Genomic DNA, 21,505 nt, shown 5'->3' with positions numbered 1-21,505 from the left:
TAAACAGAACCGAGAGGGAAATGATAACGAAATAACAAGGCCTTATGCACGACAGGAAAAGAAACTGGAATCTTAGGAAGATCCCATCATTCCAGTAATTATGGGAGCAACTAAACATATGAAAAAGAATTTAAAAACTACCTGCCAAATATATCAGGTAAACCAAGTATGTGAACAATTTCACTTAAATAGACGATTAGAATCTTTAAAAAAATCTTTTGGCTGGAATATACAAGATACTCATCTCCAGCTTGAACAAACTGATACGAAAATTGAAAAAAAAAAAAAAAAAAAAAAAAAAAAATTCTAATGTACAGTTGTAAGGTTTTGCTGGAAAATGGTTATTATACAATGTGACACAAAGAAATGTGTAAATATCTCCATTGGACCATCTGTAAAAAGTTGAATATCCAGTGGCAGCAAGTCCTAGGAACATGTTTACCAGAAAGAACAGTTGGAAATAAGTCATACACCATCTCTTATGACTATGTAATTTCTACAGCTACATACCCAGAAAATGGAGCTGTTAAATCTAACATAGTAATGTGGTACAAGAGAGAGAAAGTAACAACCATTGTCAAAGTCAGTCTCCCTAAAGATGCTGGCTTAAATAGAACTGGGAAAGAAAAGATAGCGAAATACTAAGATCTTATGTACAACAAGAAAAGAAACTGGAATCTTAGGAAGATATCCATCATTCAAATAATTACAAACTCATGAAAAACGAATATCAAACACTATCTGGTCAACATATCTGGTAAACCAAGTGCAAGAGATAAACAATTGCACGTAAAGGGACGATTAGAAAGTTTTTAAAAAATCTCCTGGAGTGTCTGAAATAGTGGGTGAATATCTAGCATCTGGCAGCAAAAAACAAAAATAAAATAAAAAAACATTTACTTGTAAAATAGACAACTCTTCTAATATTCTTAAATCATAAATATGAATTATCCTCCTTGCTTTTCCTTTTTTAGTTTTAGTTGATTATTTAAAACCTTTAATGTCAGCCGTTTTGTGCCGAAGTAAGTTTTTTTTTAATAAATTGTAGCAAAGTATGTAATTATATTGCAAATAACATGGTACAACAACAATAATAACTGAAAATTGGCTCATCAGAAGTAAAGTTTGATTCGTCAACATCAAAACTATTTTAGGTCTGAATTGGAAATTCAGACAATGTAAGTTTATATATTAGATTAGAAGAAACAAAAGATAATCATTAACTCCTAGTCATAAGATATAATGTTCAGAAGCCTCAAAGGGGGTCTTCAGTGATTCACTGCCCCCATTGCCAATTTTATGTTTTGCATTATATCAGCTCAGACAGCAACCCCAACCTGACTCTAGATGTGCCAGATCATCTCCTTTAAGCAACTAGTCACGTGTGCTGTTAAAAAGCAAGTGTTCTAAAAATCTTCAGCCTGTTTTCTTTTGTTGTTTTTTTTAAACATATTAGCAAGAATCAGTCAACAAGCTTAAGTGTAAGATATGAAAAGAATTCAAATTTGGAGTTCACCATTTAACCCATCTCTTACTAAATTCTTTTCCAGGGCTCATTTTCTATAGCTAACTCCATTTGAACACAGCTAACATTTTATTCGTTATTTCTTTTAACGCACGGCTTTTGCTGCTCAGCAATCTGCATCGCGAAGTCATTATTCCTATTAAGTTTTAAGTTTAATGTTTTCTCATCTTGACTCTTACCTTAATTATAATGTAGATAATTTAAAAAAATAGTTATTGTTAATTTTAGTTTAAAAGGTAATGATACTGTTGCGTAGTACATTAATGGGGGCTCATATTGGGGCACATATAATGTGTAATCACAATATGTTGTGTAGGGGTACATATTTAACGATGACTGGAATTTCATATTGGGGCACATATATAACGGGTAATTGCAATATGTTGTGTAGGGGTACATATTTAACGATGACGGGAATTTTATGTACAAACATAATGATAGTGATGATGAGGGAAAGAAGACATTTTTATATATTACAGTTCTTTTAACATATTAGAGGAGAGGGTGATATGATGCACAGTTCTTAAAGGAGAGGAGGCATTTATAGACATTACTTGTGATGGAGGAGATGGGACACATAATACTTGGAAGGGTTTCACAATATTCATTACAATATGATAAACGCCATTACCTTTCGTTCATGATGAAGGATGACACAAGACAACAGTACAACATAATGATGACTTCTTTATTCATCTGATGGGCCGGTCGATGACGTCAGGAATTCAACTGGCGTGGCTACATTAGTTTACTCCTCTCCCCTCGCCTCCAAGAGACTCTAACTGATCAACTGACTGCCCAACTCTCTCTCTCTCTTCTCAACTCTCCGACTGACTCTGGCTGACTGACTAAAATCCGAACCCATAGTATTCTATAGGGAGAAATGTTCTTTGTCTATGACATCAGAAGTGTGTTTTCAAACGTGACTTATTTCGTGTGGCTTTACGTATGTTTGTCCAACACACTCTTGACAAACAAAAGAATCCTCAATTCTAATCTAACCCATTTTTAACAATATAATTTAATTTGTATTCTTCATTCTTTTACTGACATATTTAATATTCAGATTTCTAAAAGAATTAACAATAGACTTAATTTCTAACATTCCATTTCTTAACTTTTCCTACAGGGTTCGATTCTAGGCTTATCCTAATCTCATTTTCACTTATTTAATATTCTTCTTATTTACATGGAAAGGGGGCAGCCTTTTTCCATGTAACAATACTATAATTGTCTTCAAACTGGAAAAATTATGAAGTTCAATAGTTAAACTACCACTGAGTATTTTTGCATTTCATAAACTTACCTTGATTATTATCCATAGTGCTTGAAAAAAGTGTTTCTGACAATAAACAAAATCCTCCACCCTCTGAGGCAGATGGCGGCATACTGAATGTAAGCAATGGGAAGTTGCAATCTGGAGGTATCTGGCATCTACCCAGATACTGAACTAATAAGTGCAAGACATGTTTGAATCAATTCTCACTTTATCTATGCCGTTATATTCATTTATTTATGACCGAACGAATTAGTTCAACCAAGTCATAAAGAGTTAAAGTAGTTAGTGGACAGACAGACAGCAATCTCTCATAATAGATTAATGTATTCTTTATATATAAAGATTATTGACTGTAACTTGCACTTAAATGCTCAAGTTGATACAGCAATAATCATCTAAAAAGAAGTAAATCAGATTATTTTAATAACAATAAGCAATCTTTTTTCAAGTTCAAGCTTTGCCATAAGCAGACAAGAGTATTCTCCCTTTGAATACATTCAACACAGTTCAGAGTTATATGCAAAGAAGCATATTTTATTTTAATCTTATTTCCAATTAATTAAAAATATTTTAAATTATATGATTACAAATCTCACAGAATCTGTACTAATGAAAATACAAGACAACTTCATATGTGTGTACTGCTCGTATCATTTGTAACTTAGATAATTACAAGTTAAATTATTATTTTTCTCATTTATTATTAACTAGTGGGGTTACTCGACATTGCCTGAGGCAAAAGCGTAACATCTATAATATTAATCTCATCTGTCTATTTAAATGTATATATATATATATATATATATATATATATATATGTATATGTATGTATGTCTGCCTAAAACTTTCAACAGAGTCGACGGATTTTCATGAGATTAGTACTGTTTTAAAGCACGACCCTTCGGACAACAAATATAAAAAAATTGGCTAAAAATATTAATTCCTTCACCCTCAACTGAGCACTTTTCTACAGGGATGGGTCGTTTTTTTCGCTGATATTTTCGAAAGTCATCCCCTCTTTTCAATTGACTAGCCTTAATTTAAACCTTTGTCACTTCTGGTTTGGTGATGAATGCAACAGTAAAGACGTCACGTTTTATTTACATGTTCTTTTCCTCCTTCGCAGGTCGGGTTTGAGCCTGCCTGCCTGCCTACTACCACTTTTTTTTTCGCAACACACACCTCCAAACACTCTGACAATGCCGGGCACCCAGGCTATTTTCTATTAAAACTTCAATCTCTTACCTCCTCCCCTAGTTTCCCCTCCCTCTCTCCCCAGCTCCTCCTTCATCTTAACTAGTCCATTCCTCTACTCTAAACAACTCACAGACAACTCGAGGAATGAGTCCACATAAGGAAATTATTTTTTTTTTTTTGTACACAGGGGTTATCATATATCAAGGCCCGGAGGTCACTCGAGGATAAGGATTAATGTGTGTGTGTGTGTGTGTGTGTGTGTGTGTGTGTGTGTTGTAATCGTTGATATCAGATTATTTACGAAGACAATTCAATTAATTCCAGGAAAATATCGATTACTTCTATTTAGTTTGTGGCTGAAAAAAGCTTCCCTTGACGAAATCTACATCAGTTTAGGGTGAAAGAATAACTAATGTTTCTAAATTTTAGATATTATTCAACGCCAACCCAGAAAATACCAACATTGTTCATAGTTTTTTTTTAGTTTTAACTGGACATACAGACAACTGCTCTTTATTGATAGAATATTTATTGAAATAATAATAGCATGAAATAAAACTTAATTTTTAAGATCCTATTAAAAAAGTTACGAATTTAAAACATTTCTATTTTTTCATAAACAAGACAGGTATTTTAATCTTTTATTAATAGTTGAAAAAAAAAAACAACAAAAAACAAGAATGATCTTGTTGCAATATTTTTGATATAATGAGAGGGTATGATTAAAGAAAATTGGAAGGTTCTACTGGCGATAAGAACTGACCAATCAAATGAAGCCACGTTTTGCTAAACTGGAATCAATCCATAGAAATATTGTATCTTTTAGAATTCCAACATGAGGAAGATCTTTGCTCTTTGTTTGCAAATTTTAAATTTCAAGACTTATAGAGATTAGAATCCACTGAAAACACTTCTGAAATTAAACATGGCTTTTAATTCAAAAGACTTCATGTTCTTTCAGAATTTTAAAGAAATTTGGAAGCAGTTATGCCATCAAATTTGATTTAAAAAAGAAACCGAAACAAAAATAAAAGTAGAAAGACTCCTGGCCAACGCCTGATAGATACAGATAGAATATAATAGAAAAATGCAGTACAAATTTCTTGAATACTTCAGATATGCATCTAAAATGTTCTCTTACAAAAAATAAATTTCTAAGAGAAAACTCTTCATATTCAATTAAAACAAAAAAAAAAAAAATGAATTATTCCACTTGATTATTTTAGTTTGATTTTAACGGCCAGAATTGAAAAATATTCCATATTAACATTTGTCTAGACTGGACGACATAATTTCTTCTGGCTAAGAGGAAAGTGTAGTATCGGTTCTGATATTACACTTCATCTTTTCTGTCCTCACTCAGTAAAGGAGAAATCCGTCTAGATATTGATAATTAATATCTCTGTCTCAATCCAGACTTTCCTGGATTTTTCGTACACTGAAAACAGACCATGTGTCTAACTATGCCCAGGTGAGGAGGCAAGTTAATAAAATTAATTATTTATGAACCCTGTTTATTTTTTTTTTATTTTGGTTAATAATTTATTCTGATACTATACTATTCTATAAAAATGATAAAAACAGTAGATTTAGTTTTTGAAATCTTTCTTACCATAGAAAAAATCCGAGTGCTATTGACTGAAAGGTGACATGCTTGAAGAGATTTCTATTCATTACTAACAAGCTGTGCAGTGTTGCCCAGTTGAAAATATAACTAAATATATTTTAATTTATGCAGATTATGTATTTATTATTATAGAGCCAATACTCTGTTGATTTTGATATTGTACCCAACATACCTAGTAATGATTTCAAAACTTAAAAAAAACAAAACAAAAAAACTTTGATGCCACCAGCTGGAATTGAAACCAAAACATACAGCCCTTCAGTCACAGTTCGTTATTTAGCATTTCACCTTTGCTGTTACCATCTGAGTTATCATTAGACAGATAAAAAAAAAGGTTAAGAATTAAACGACTTCAAGCTAAAAATATACATGTATGCATACTCAAGGTGAACTGTTTTTTTTTTATCCATTAGCAGCTCATTTTACAGGTTAAAAGCCAAATCGAAAGTGTTCCCAAGGTCCAATTACCCTACATATCAAGTTTTAAGTCAGTATTCAGAAAGGAGTTTGGTAGAGACGTTTCACACACACCGATAAGATCACTTATGTCAGTGCGCTAGAACGTTTTCATCTTAAATTCTAAGCAATCATGCAGAATGTAGAAACTATGCATAAATAGAATTCAACGTAATAGTTAAATAAAACCAATTATCTAATAAAAAACAATAAAAATGAATAATTAATGAACGCTCGTTTTTCAAAGGAATTTGCAAATTAGTTAACCTTCATGAAGTTGCTCGCATATCTATAACTCGAAATTTGTTTTAACTTTTTTAAATCAGAAAAAATAGGCTCTTAATATCAATGGCAGAGAGAGAGAGAGAGAGAGAGAGAGAGAGAGAGAGAGAGAGAGAGAGAGAGAGAAACTCAACTTTATAGTTATATAGATTATAAAACTATTCAGTTTTTTCTTTCAATGGATAAAATTTTCCAGCAAAAATAAGTATATTAATTACAAAAATAAGAAAAAGATAGAAAAGAAAACTCACTGAATATTTAGAATTGTACAATTATATTTGGAGCGGAAGGAAACCCCCCAATTTTATTTGTAAAAAGAAATAAAAAGGAAAAGAAAATCAAAGCAATTAAATAATTCTAAATGGTTGGACTTTGAAAGATTTTTCACATAACCGATTTATTGAGTGGAAAACAATTCTCAAGATGCATCTATTCAAACTGAATTTTTTATAAAAAAAAAAAAAAAAAAAAAATTGAGCGTGAAAGTTAGCCGAGAATGCAATTTCAAACGTGAGCATGAAAGTCCACCAAGAATGCAATTTTAAACTTATGTGTTAAAATTCGATTGACAGAGAGCTTTTTTTGGAGGTGCTTGGGTACATCTAAAATAAAATACTTCTATTCAATAAATTTAGTAATGATCAAATCCTAATTTCCAGCTGAAGTGTAACAGATCAATAAAAGCTCTCACAGATTGTTGGACGTGTGTAAGGAGAAGAAGTATTTGTGAAATGCACTTTGATGATTTAAAAGTTTGGAAACTAGAAGAAAAATCAATTCGCCAAAAAGTGTTTCAAAGTCCATCCGACTAATTTTTAGGTGAGGGAAGTAATTTCTAAGACAAGTCTTATTCTAAACTGTTCATGTCAAAAAAGGTTATTTATTGAAGCAGTTTCAGTCATTTCTGTCGATATTCATCAATTTCTTTTGTGCAATATTTTCACATTAGAGTCTGCAAAAGTTTTCTTTTTATATTTCCTTCTGACAAAATCAAATAAAAACATTTTCATTGATTTTTTTTTACAATCATTCAATTTACTTGTTAGATTTTGTTTATCAAATGAAATCAAAACAGAATGGCAATGATAAGAAATTGGGTTTTGTTAATAAAGATAAGATGGTTGCTTGTCTTTATTTGTGAAAAAGAGTACTAACAAGTGGGTAAAATTTTTAGAAATAAACTTGTTAGATTGCACAGATGAAGAGTCAATATTTATGAAGGGAAGAAAAAAGCAGCTAAAATAATGGAACAAATAAACTATGGGATATTATGTACTAAGAACCAAAGGAATAAGCAAAGAATGGGCAATATTTTATACTAAAATTTGGTAAAATTTGACAAAGGGATGAAATAAGGAGAACTGCCAAACGTGGTAGATTAAAATATTAAAGTGTCGATATAAAAAAAGGGAGACAAAAATGTTGAGATATAAAGATTAAAAATATCGATTTGGTTGGTTGTTTTACAATATATCAACCCTTTTCAGGTTATTTAATGCCAGATCCAGTCATTTTGGTAAATGTTTTCATGCTTTTATTTATTCATAGTGTTTGTTTTTTTTTTTGTAGAGAAAAAATGGTTGTCTTTGGCTTTGCAGAACATGATTAGGTTTTGCAAAGAAAAAAGCAATACAATCAATGTTTGGTGTTCTTTTTTTAAAGCCTGGAAGCCGATATCTTCAGACAGCCCGATCTAGTAGGCAATGAAGAAAATATATTACAATATTTCATACATTCTCTTTATTAGGAAAATGTGAGAAAATATTGGTATATAAAGTGAACGTGGGAAAATACTAACATAAAAATGAAACGGAGAATATAAGGAATGTCATTTATCAATAAATACATAGTACCATTATTCAACCATACAAATATTTTTCCAACTTTCAGATCATTTCAGATTCATTAAAAAATATATTCTCCAGTTTCTCATATCTCGGTACAAAGATATATTCCACTTAATGATAACCAATTAATATAATTAAACAAGAATTAATTAAAAATGTCTCAAGATTCCAGTGATTAATTATTCTGGAAAACCAAAAAGCCGTAATTATCTTTGGATATTAATGAATATTGGAATTGAAAATATGAAACAAAAAAAACTTTATATATTATAGAAAGGAGAGTTGTCTGTCAGTGCATCAAGTTAAAAGAAAAAAAACTACACAAGGCACACTCACAAAGCAGATGTATTTTTATGGACAAAATAGGCACACTTGCTTTTTTTAAATATATATTCTTTTGGGAGTGGAGGTCAACAGGAACAAAATTAGAGGAATTTTGACATTTAGAAATGTTATAATTCGTAATGCAGAATTTGTCTTTTCCCCTTCACCGTAACAATATAATGAAACTTATATTTAAGCTAGTGTATACCCTTTTTCTTTCCTTTCTGTATAAAATATTTATACCACACAGGAAATCTACTGCTCGATTATTGTGCACACCTGCTCTATTTAGGACATTGAGCACTAACTCCCAAACACGGTAGCTTTTCTAGTATAAAATAGTATAACATAATACAGTGGAAATATTTCTCCTAGGCAACATGGCATTTAAAAACACCTGGATTGCTCTATCTAGGATATTGAGCACTTTCAATTAACTTAGACCACTTAAAAATATAATACTATATTATTACTATTATGTCTCTTGGGCAACAGGCAGTTAAAAGACAGAAATTGTTTCTCTGAGGCAACACTGCATTTAAACAGAATATCTTTATCTAATATGTTGAGTACTTTTAGTATAGTAATACACCACTTACCAAATGTAATACTGTAATCTTACATTCACTGCTCCATTTGAAAGTGCTACTGATGCCACCTAAAATTTAGAATGATACCTCAAGAGCACTACTAAAACCATTCTGTCTCAGTTTCTTGCATCCTTTTCCCTAGTCTAAAGAAAAGGCTAAGAAATGTTATATAATTTTGAAAGAACGTGTGTCATTTCCTGAAGAAAGACATTGAAATTACAGTGTTTTCTTTCAAAATTATGTATAACCTCCTCCAATAAAATCTGCTTCATAGCCCGCTTGGGCTTGCACTTAGAGACTTGGGTACACTTCCATTATCGTCCCCAATTAATTTTACATAAGCATAAACTATTAGATTTAATGTAAATTTTCTATCCTTTCTACGAGACACACAGACATTAAGTTTTATATTTATAGATACACAACTTTTCCATCAGTAACCATTGACAGTCAAGATTTAAACAAACACTCCAATCGATGTAGCCATTGTGACATCTATATGAAATGGGGGAGAAATAAATCCTAAACGTATTCTATTTTCAAGGGAAAGAAATGGTTAAGACAAAATAAAAACACTTACTGAAACTTAATTTTGTTTCTTGCAGAACTTCAACAGCTAAATTCGAGACATGCATAATTTTACAGAATGTTTTAAGAAAATGTTTGAATTTGTTGATGCGGACAAGAACATAAACAGTTCATAGCATTTTGGAAAAGAATTTGTTGGCAGTTGTCTTTCAGTTAAATGTATTATTATATTTTAATTTATCATTTATATATTTATGCGTGTGTGTGTATGTGTGTGTTGTGAATAGTGCTGCTTTTTGTTCTTTGGTTGACACTTTCATTTGTCTAGGTAATAGGATTATTGGGCATTGGAAAAAGTGGTAAAAAATTCAAATATTTAACAAATAAATGTTACTTGTTAGTTTGAAGGTTTAAACAGTTTCTTTAAAAATTCAAATAAAATTTGTGTGGTCGCGATAATACATATGCATATATATCAGCAATAATACTTTTATATCAGCAATAAAACAGTATGAATGTGAAATAAATTACATCTGCAGCTGTAATTGTTTATTAACAAGATACATATACGCATTATATATATATGACAGCCTCTTTAAGAAATGCGTTTCTTATCGTTGAGCATTTCCAGTTGAATTAAAGTCGGTCAATTTAGCTCTTATGCATAGATCATCGTATAACGATTAGATCACTGCCTGACTGACGTAAATGAAGATTTAAAAATTAAAAAAATATTTAAATTCAATGTTATTTCACACGGTTAATGGTAGCCGAATTGATACGGTGTTCACTAATCGAGCTAGAGATGTCTCGTGTTGCGGAGTTCGAATCGTTCGACTGATGTTAATCGTGACACCCTGCACTGAAGATTCCCAAAAGGATGAAGCACTAGTGTCTATAGGTATTTAATTATTATAGTAAAAAATAATTATATATATATATAATTAATAGAATGTTTAGTAGTTAAAACCAGTTTTGTATTAGGTAGTAACATGAAAATGTTTTCGTTGGATTGTACCATTAAAAAAAAAAAAAAAAAAAAACCTGAATTGTAAACAATAAGTACTGAAACAAAAAAAACCTGAATTGTAAAGAACGAGTACTGAAACAATTTTTAGATATGTTACTATTTGCGACATGAAAATTATGTAGGTATCATTTGTTTAACTTGAAATTCAATATTTTTTTCATTATTATAATATAGAAGCACCGCAAAATCTTATGATCCCAGAACTGAAAGAGGAAAGCTAAATTTACCTTATAATAAAGTTGCGTGTGTTTTTTACTTGCATAAAGTTAGCCTCCAAAAAGACATCTCTTCCGTTAAAGTCCTGTAAAAAAAGAAAAAAAAAAAAAGGAATTATATTAAAAAAAAGTATAAACTAATTTACATTGTATCGATAATCCTAAAATGTTTATTCTTACTAAACTATAAAGTATTCTGACATAACCCTTCTCAGTTTGTATTTGGATTTTTTGAACTACTGTTCTCACCTTGAGTATCATTTTGTCGTTTCCAGTCGATGTAACCCCTAACCGCAAGGACCCGTGATACAGTGGGTAGAGTACTTGAAAAAATCAATTGTAAAAGTGATATTCTCCTGAACGTTGAAGGTCTATTCTCAGTATAGGTGATCGAAAAATATAATTGTGAATTACTTAGGATCTCTATCCGATTATGGCTGATGAAACGAGAGCAAGCTACCCTTGTGAAGTAAATAAAGGATTCCATTCAAAATTCTGTCCAAATTCCAGAGTTCGACAGAAACATTCCTGAGTTTGACAAAATACCTGAAAAAGGTCAGAGGTTACATCGACTGAAAGGTGAAAACGACATTCAAGATGAGAACTCTAGTCCGAAGAATTCAAATAATGCGAATAACTAATCCTCATCTGAAAAATTCCGAAACCCTCTCAGTTCAATCAGCAGATTCGGCCAAGATACAGCAAACAGATGCAGCTTACAGAAACCCTGGCACATTAATCAGATGCGGTTCACAGATTGTAAGACATACAAAGAACAAAGAGATGGAGAAAGTCATCTTTCTCTTTAATATAGATCAGAGTTCCAATTTTAAATTGATTTAAGCTCATAATTTAAAAATTGATCATTGAATTCATACAGAATAAGAAAATGAATCTGTAATTTTGTTGAAGTTAATCTTGAGTTCAAGTTTTGCAAATTAAATCAGAAAAAGCAAAAGGAAAAATTGGGTTAGAATTATTTTCGTGTTTAGTTTTGTATAAAATGATTATTGAAGCAAATCAAAAGAGATTCTTATCAGCTATTCTGATTTCAAAGAAAAAAAAAACATTTTGCTAGAAATCTTTTTTCATTGTGGTTTTTGAAAACCAAATCTAAAAAGGAAATAATGATTTATGAAAAGCGAAACAAAGGAATTTTTGGAAGAATTTTTTCACTAACAAATTGTGATGAGAATTTTCTGATTCAATAATTATTGGAGAACTTATCTTGATTGAGAAGGAAAAAAACAAAGGACGTGGAACGAAAGAGAAAGGAGGGAGGGAGAATGAAAATAATTGAGAGAGAACGCAAGAGATATGAAAAACAGGGAATGATATATATATATATATATATATATATATATATGTAGAGAGAGAGAGAGATATTGCACTATTTTTATGAATGTGAAAATGGTGTTTTTTTTTCTGTGTCAATGGACACTGGATCAACAGATCATTCAGAATTTAAAATAAATAACATGGATTTAAAATTAAGTGGGGTGAGAAAAGAAACAGTATGAAGTGGAGATAAGAGGAATCTCGGGGAGATAAAAATAGATTTGTAGATTGAAGAAAAAGAAACAAATGAAATGTAAAAGAGAAAAGAGATGGTTAAAAGAGAAAATTTTAGTCTCCCTTCCATCAAGGCCAAAGGTTTTGGGGAAATATCAGATATTTTGTAATTCATATGCAAAACTAGGAAAACAAATGACTATGATTGAAACATTGGTAAAGGTGCAGTATTTTTCCACCCTCAAAAAATCCTTTAAAATTACCACTATTATAGCTTTTTGAGGATGCTAAAAATAACGGCTAAAATTCCAGGAAACGAATAGTCTCCAAGATATGAAGCAATTATAGTTTCAAAAAGATGGGATCACTTTTCTGTGTTAATTTAACGTAAAACAAGCACTCACTTTATGGCCACCTTTTTTTGGGGTGTCTTATTTTTTTAGGGGTAGTGTTTATTGTAGCCTAGTAGATCAACACAAAACCTACCTTAAAAAACTTGTTTTCTATAGGTTTAGGGTGTGCTGAAAACGAATATCACCTTTAAATTTTCCACAAATAAGTATTTTACCGGGTAGTAAACAATTTAATTATTTGTTATGACTGGCGACTATTGTTGTACATGCAAATTTTTATTTAATACTCGGAATACCAAAAAATAGCAGACGCCCCCCCCCCCTCCAAAAAGGTGTCCATAAAGTGGGTGCCCATTTTACATTAAATTATGGGATGATTTCCTTGTTACAAAGAAACAGATTCCAAGTTTATAAGCAAAATGAAGCTATAGATTGAAGTTGTTTACTCCATATGCAAAACTGGGAATCTGAAAACAGTCTTTAGTATACCGTAAGTCTTTAGTATACCATAAGTCTTTAGTATACCGTAAGTCTTTAGTATACCGTAAGTCTTTAGTATACCGTAAGTCTTTAGTATACCGTAAGTCTTTAGTATACCATAAGTCTTTAGTATACCATCAGACATTAAAACAAACTAAGGGGATATCGAATGCAGAATCAATCAACAACTTCAATATGTGGACAAATATATGAAGGTAGAGGCTAACTATGATCCTTAGTAAAACAAGGGAAATCAACACAATTTGTATTTCCTATTTTTATTTATTCAATTTTCACCCTAAACAAGGCACAGTGCCATTTTGAAATAGGGGGCTACTATCGGGGACATAAGTTGCAGGGGTATTATGAAGGGAGATGAGTAGCAAGATGTCTGTTCACATTACACTTGAACTTCTGCATGTCGGTACAGTTGGGAAAGCAGAACCCCGGAAGGGAGTTCCAAAGTGTAGCAGTTCTGGGGAAGAAACTATTGGAGTAGAAGGCTTTCTTACACCTAGGGATCTCTAATGTGAAGGGGTGGGATTTAGCTGCTTGTCGGGTTTGTCAACGGTATTCACATTGAAGGGGTACAAGTGCTTGTAGTTCGTCAGAGTATTCACCATTAAAGTACTTGTGGAACAGGTAGAGGGATGCAACATTTCGTCGATGGGACGGAGGCTGAAACCTAGATGACAGTTCAGGACCTATCAGGTTGGCGACTTTCTTTTGAACCCTGTCCAGGAGTGAGAGACAAATAGCAGATGCACCAGCCCAAATGTGACAACAGTACTCCATACATGGGCGAACGGTGGCCTTATAGAGATACAGGACACTTTTAGGCGTAAGTAGTTTTCAAGCACGGTAGAGAAAACCCATCTTTTTCGCAGCAGCCTTGGCAATGCTCTCAATGTATTTATTCTAATTCATGTTCTCTGTAAATGTTAGACCGAGGAGTTTAAAGGAAGTACTTTCGGGTAACGTGTTCTAGGCCATTGCTATAGGTAGTAGAAAAGGTTTCTTGTAATTACTGAAGGAAACAAACTTAGTCTTGGCAGCATTGAATGTGATCATCCATTTTTGTCTCCATTCTACTAGAGATTGGAGGTCATCTAGTGTCTCTGCCATTTCCTTAGATATGTGTTCATTTGTTTTCACCTCGTGCCTGTTATAGAGAGTGGCGTCATCAGCAAATATACCCATCTCAGAAACAATTTTATCAGGGAGGTCATTTATGAATATCAAAAATAATAAAAGTCCAAGGATAGACTCCTGAGGTACTCCCGCATTTATATCATATTGTTTAGATGTATGACCATTGAGGAGAACCTGGGGTTTTCTTTTACTTAAGAAGGATTTAATTACATTATGTATACTTCCAGTGATACCATACGATCTAATTTTCCTTAGAAGACCATCGTATCATACCCTGTTAAAAGCCTTAGATATATAAAGGGCTACCGCTCTACCCTCCCCTGTTTTGTCTAGTGAACGGTATATAAAGATTACAGTTAGGATATCCGCTGTGGAACATGCTTGCCAAAATCCATATTAATTATTGGTCAGGAGTTTAGCAGCTGTAAGGTGATGGACTAAAATAGACTCAAATATTTTGGTGAAAAGCGGAAGAAGGCGAATGGGGCGATAATTTAATGGGTAAGTTCTTTCTTCAGCAAACTCAGTGGAGCATTTTTTTAAATAGCACAGTCGGGATGAGATCAGGTTCACATGCTTTTGAGGTGGCTAGGTTTTTTATGATACCATATACCTGAGAAGGGGTGATTTTCAAATCATCTAGTGTGGCGTCTGTTCGCAACGGAAAGTAGGAAGTGAGTGATGTGCCGGGTCCAATGTGGAGTTTGAGGCAAACCGACTGGCAAGCAGGTTAGCCTTCACAGTTGCCGTGCAAACAACCTCATGATTGTTTGATAGTGGAGGAATCGTTAACTGCCGATTATTTACTACACTGTTGTAGATTTTCCAAAAATCACGGGTTCCTAATTTCTGTGCTTCGATGCATTTCCTGATGGTTTCAGTATATTCTGTCTTAGCTGTCGCTATTTCTCTCTTACTTTAGCAATGCACACTCCATTGTTTTGTTACATTAAAAAAAAAAAATGACCTGTACTGTTAAATCTAAATTCTTTTGTTTTTAATTTTTACGTGTGTCTTAAAAAGGACAAAAATTTACAAAATCAATGATTAATAAATAAAATTCATCATGTTCATCCATTTATATTTGTTAACAGCATCACAGACAGTAAGTATTTAATTTTGAAAATATCTATAAAAAAAAAAAAAAAATCCAGACATTTTTTTATTATATTGAAAAGAAAAAAAAAGATTCCATCTAAAATTCATGATTTGCTTGCATTTCCGTGATTGTGGACAATGTTTCCCTATATGTCGACCATTAAACGAAGTCTCATATTTAGAAAGAGAAAAAAAACAAGCAAACTAAAAACCCTATCAGATAAGTAACTCTTAAAAAGGAAAAAAAGACTAAAAAAAACAGGAAATGAATCCTTATTCATTCGGTTGATAAAAAGTTAACTGAAGAACAAGGACAACTACTACAACTACTACTACTAGTAATAAAAATCATTGAAAAAAGTTCTAATAAGAAAATACAGAAAATTGTATCTTGGCTTTTATCCAACCAATAACTGAATAATATTGAGTGCCTTTATTCAATGAAATCAGTTGTGATATTGTATTCAAGTCTATAAGCCCCACCCTGTCATGAATATAATCAAACCTTTCTTTCCTACTCCCAGTTAAAAAGATTTTTTTTCTCAATATATGGAATGTGGAAAAACCTGTCTACTTCACAAGAAACCAGTGTGAATAGCAAAAGGTAAATTTAGATCAACGAACCTCACAGCGGTACATAGAAGGAAAGCTCAAAAGTGACTCACCAGCACTTCTAGGATTTCTCAAATATTCAAGGAGAATTCGAAAACAGGTTCCATGTTTTTTTTTTAGGTATCTAAGCATCTCTATAAAAGATTATGTCAGTCGGTCATACATGCTTATGTTTGAAATAACCTGATCTGTGGTTTATCACAAATTTGAAATAGCATTTTCTCATTAGTCTGTTATATGTCAGTACAAAAAAAAAAAACAAAAAAAAAAAACAAAAAACAAAAATGAAACAACATTTTCTCAGTGGTCTGTCATGTAAAAAGAAGCATCTTATTGATCGTTTGTCGTGTCCAAATTTAATTTTGGATATGGTCTATTAAAAAGTTATGTCCGTCAGTCAGTTTGAAATAACATTTTCTTTGGTCTGTCATACTTCGGCTCAAAATAACATTTTTAGCTGTTTCTACACAGCTTTATACAAAAAGGAAAACAGTACATAAAATCATAAAGAGTAGAAAAGAACACCATTCCATGAATTGAAAGTTATGACATTGTCGTGTTAGAAGCGACCATCAGAGGGAGACAGCTTGAATTGATCTTATCCCGTGGAAGTATTTTCTGTACTTCTTGAAGAGTTCATTCTCACTTGTTGCTATTATAAACCCAAGAAATCATTTGAATATATTTTAAGGGACATAACTCTGAATTTACAACTATGAAATCAGTGTGAGAAGTGACAATAGGAGGAAGATAAACTGACATGGTTTAGTTCAAGTTGTCACGCTTAAATTTCAAATAGCATTTTCATTACTAACCATGTAGATTTAATAGACGCATTTTAATGTTCTTGTTTCACCATTGCTAACATTAAGAGCTTATATCCTAATTTTATTGTTTGTAAAAAAAACTAATAAAAAAATAATAATAGTTATTTTTTTAGGTCACTAAAAATAAGAACTACTCAGTTTTAATACAATTTTCAGTATTTATTCAAAAATTTATATTTCATAAGAAAATATAAATTTGCAAATTTAATAGCAAAGTTCAAGAGTAGCATCTGCCAAAATTTAAACATTTTTTTGCAACAAAATCCAACTCCTTCACTGTTGAGGTCCCTAGATGCTGGAAAGCCTCCTAATCTAATAGTTTCCTTCCTTATACTGCTATACTCTGAAATTCCCTCCCCGTTTCCAGTTTCCCTTACTGTACTAATATGCAAAAGTTTAAATGTAATGAGAAGAAACATCTCCCTGTGCAACTTCCCAGATAGTTCCTTGTAGGCATAATTTCAAATAGTAGTCCCTTATGTCCAAGTGGCAATATGTCTTGTTTGAGGTAAGAAAAAGGGAAAACAAAAAAATGCTATCATTGTTAAAAGCGACTTTAGATAATTTTTCTGATATTTTAAGTAGAGAAACAAAATAAAGACTTTTTAATTGGGGTAGGTAGTACCTGCTATGTGTATTAATCCATAAATCTTTCTTTTACACCAAACACTGCGTAACCAGGATAGTAAATAACTTTTTATTAAGAAGTTCTTGTCTATGAATGAAGTTCATGACATGTGGCCCAATTCCTTCTGGGTATGTAGAAGCAATTAATGAATCTATTTCCCCAAGTTGAGTTAAAGTCAATATGAATTAATTTTACGTCCACTGAAAAGTAACGTGTTGCCTTCCATTGTACTCCATGCAAGCTAGCTTATGGATTTCAGATCACATTGCAGCAAAGTGGATTTTTCTCTCTTTCTCTTTGACGGAATAGTCATTACTGATCAGCCATGGCACTCTTCACAAATCGTCGCCATTGATTCTGGTTCTCCACCAATCTGAGCAACTAATGCTGATGTTCGCAATGTCTGCAATGTCGTCTGACATTCTTGTTTTTGGTCTTCCACATCCTCTTTTGCCAGGGGTTGTACAAAAGAGAACATCTTTTGTTATTCATCTGTTCTAGCCACATTTAAAAAAACAAAAAACAAATCGCAATTTCCTATCATTGATGTTGCCGAAAAGTCTTCAGCATAGTCCAATCTTCTCCAGACCTCATTCGTTTGTACATTTGTCCGCCCAGCTTACACAAAGAAATCTATGGTAGCACCACAATTCAAAAGCAGCAATTTTCCTCTTGTCGACTTTCTTTAAGACCCAACATTTTGCTCTGTATGTTGCTATTGAGAATACCAAAGTATACAGCACATAACAAAGTCGATATGACCCATTTAATAAAATAATCTAATTTATAAAACTCACTCCATATTTCCAAACTCTATCTCTTCTGAAACTAAAAGTTGCAGAGCGGCAATTAAATCAATTCACATGCATGTTACGTTGGTACAGTGGTGACGTCACCAGCTTTGAATGCTACAGTTTTGTTTTTGGTTTCGATTCTAGCTGATGGCACCAAAATAACTTTTTTTTTTTTTTACTTTTAAAATCATGGCTATAACAATATATAATGTATATTCTTTCACTGAAAATTTAGTAAACCAATATTTTTTTGGTCACATTGAATTATCCTGGAGTCTGGCCATGTTTGGTTTATGGCATATCAACCACAAATGGATAATTTAAAGCCAAATCAAATTGTTGAATAGAATCATACAGGTAATTCATTTTTTTAGTTATTTCTTTTATGAAGTTTAGGATGTTTGGGTTAGTGCTTTTGAATAGGTCATTTGAATTTTCTCCAGTTTTGTTGCAGATCATTGCAATCTATTAGTACATGCTTAACTATATATGATTCTTGATATTAAATATCCATTAAAGATTCTCACCATCCATTAAATGTTCATGAATAATAAATGTATGTCTTATACAGAGTTTGGTTCATACTAGCTCTTTTTTTCTTGCCTTTTTTTTTTTTGTAGTCTGGATGTCACTCATTAATAGTTATCTGGTGATGCACATTTGAGGGAGTACGCAGTTCTCAAATGGATTTTTACCTCTGAATTTAATGGAATTCATATAACAAGTGAGAAATCTACTTTTTTTTTAAAAATTAACAAAGACCAGGAAAACACACAAGCACTCACACGTGTTTTAGAATTCTACTAGAAGAATATTAGTCTCAAAAAGGGTAAAACTAATTCCCCCCAAAACAGTTTTGCACCACTTTCATGTCTTTTTTTTTTTTAACGAAGGGATTATCACATATAAAGGCCTGGAGGCCACTCAAGAATAATATCTCCTGAAAAGATTAAAACCAAAATATAATTGTACTAAACCTTATCTCTAGAATCCTTATTCCAATTTTGATCAAAATCCTTAAATAATTGTGATTCTTGAAATTGTCTAAAATTTAAGGTTCAAACTTTAAGAGTATTAAGAAAAAAAAATGAAATTTAAATAATCTTGCTTCATTTGGTATCAACTATGGATCAAATCCAATATTCAGTAAAAATCTGATATTTTAAAATTAAAATGAAAGTTTCTGCCCATACTATGCTCTCCTAAAACCCTTTGCAATACTTCGAAGAAAATAAAATTTGAGGAACATTTATTCATTGATGGGTGATACCAATTGTTAAAGTTTCAATATCTCGTTTAAATGTGGAAATGATTGAAGCTTACACTGTATTGTATGGATCGTGGGTTTCAATGAGTTCTGCTCCAAAATCTCAAAGTTTGTCGATCATGTCATGTTAATGGTGTCATCTCCTTACGTTTCCCACATGTATCAAATTTGACTCATGACCTCTTTGACAACTAATTCCTCTAGTTATATCTTTGAATAAGCTCAAGGCCAAACAATATAAAACACTATTTGCTTAGTGAGATTAATGTTTATGGTTGTTACTCAAATAAAAATAGTTTAACACTATTTATATTTTCATATTATTTGGATCCATCGGACTACTGTTCTCATCTTGAGTGTGATTTTCACATTTCAGTCGATATAACCTCCAATCTTCTTCAGGTGTATCTTGTCAAATCCAGAAATGTTTCTGCTGAACTTGGGAATTTGAACAGAATTTTGAGCAGAATCCTTTACTTCACGGGGGAAGCATGCTCTTGTTCCATCAGCCATGACTGGATAGAGGTCCTAAGTAATTCGCAATCGTATTTTTCAGTTGCCCACACTGAGGAAAAATACAATTGTACATTACGTAGGACCTCTATTCAGTCATGGTTAATGGAACAAGAGCATGCTACCTCCGTGAAGTAAATAAAGGGTCCCGCTAGAATTTCTGTCAAAATTCCTGAATCGCTAGAAACATTCCCAAGTCAACAAGATACACCTGAAGAAGGCTGGAGGTTACATCGACCGAAACATTGTGAAAATCACACCCAAGATGAGAACAGTAGTTCGATGAATTCAAATAACACGAATAGCTAATCTTCATCTCAAAAATTCAGGAACATCATATTTTTATTTTTAATACTAGGGATGAAATCAAACGAGGAATTAATAATAGAGCTTCAATATTTATTATATTTTTAACCGAGGACAGCATTACATTGAGTTTAAATGTAGAAATTATAGAAACAGATATGTCCTGGAAAGCGATATACGATTTGTTTGAAATAGCTGTGTAGTCTTATCTACAGTAATTGAATAATACAATCTTCTAAGTTGCCTTAATGAACGATTGCTTGTAGTCGTAGCTGGTAATATGCTTAAGCTTTAGACATATCTTTTAAGTCTCTCCCAGGCTGAAATGCTCGTTCACATTTATGGCTTACACCAGCCAATCATATTCTTGTGTTGAGGAGACCTGGATGCATTCATATTAATTGCATCCGAAACTCATGATCAGGATAATGTTGATTGCTACTTCGATTGAAAAGAACTTTACATTCTTCCTCTATGTCCAATATCAAAAGGAATCTTTTCCCAAAATTTATATTGCTTCCCTGAGGGCTACAACATGATCATCTTTAAATCTAGTGATAATAAACACTTGTCATAAGTTATCAAATTTTATTCACTCCATTTTAAACCAAGCCTTATACTCGAATGGCTTTTTAGCCTTGATAAATGGTAACTGATTAGTAAATAAAGAAAAAAATATTTAGGGCCATTTTTGACAATGACTGAAATAAAATAAGTATTACGAAATATATTTTAAAGACCATTTTAATTTATTCGCCTCCTAGGACAGAGTTAGACACATTTTCACTTTAACATTACTAGGAAAAAATATGCAACTAAAGAAAATATTTTTGCTAGTACATATAGCAAATGAACATTGCTTCCCCTCCCCAAAGGTGGAGGTAATGCTTAGGAGTATAGTATCATGACAACAGAACAGACACTCCCGACCCCAAATTGAACACTGTAAAAATAACAATAGTCTAGTTTCAACTTCAGACAGATAAATCTTCATTAGTAAAAAAAAAAAAAAAGATTTCAGCATAATATCATATGAAATACAGCCGTTCATTAATGTACCCAG

The 21,505-nt window shown here is 32.1% G+C and overlaps 1 protein-coding gene across 1 annotated transcript in view; it reads right to left on the bottom strand.

The window, feature by feature from the left end:
• LOC145287848 (myosin-VIIa-like) overlaps window positions 1-21,505 on the bottom strand; it is a 534,923-nt gene that overhangs the window by 237,080 nt on the left and 276,338 nt on the right. Inside the window, exon 3 of the mRNA XM_080135723.1 lies at window positions 10,913-10,986. The gene's annotated coding sequence lies outside the window, so the exon portion shown is untranslated. The remainder of the gene's footprint in view (window positions 1-10,912; window positions 10,987-21,505) is intronic.

Source organism: Euprymna scolopes, chromosome 11 (assembly GCF_053919585.1).
Source record: "Euprymna scolopes isolate OS-2025 chromosome 11, ASM5391958v1, whole genome shotgun sequence".
In the NCBI taxonomy this organism is placed as follows: domain Eukaryota; kingdom Metazoa; phylum Mollusca; class Cephalopoda; order Sepiida; family Sepiolidae; genus Euprymna; species Euprymna scolopes.
The sequence above is the reverse complement of the archived record's forward strand: the minus strand, read 5'-3'. Positions and strand labels throughout refer to the sequence as shown.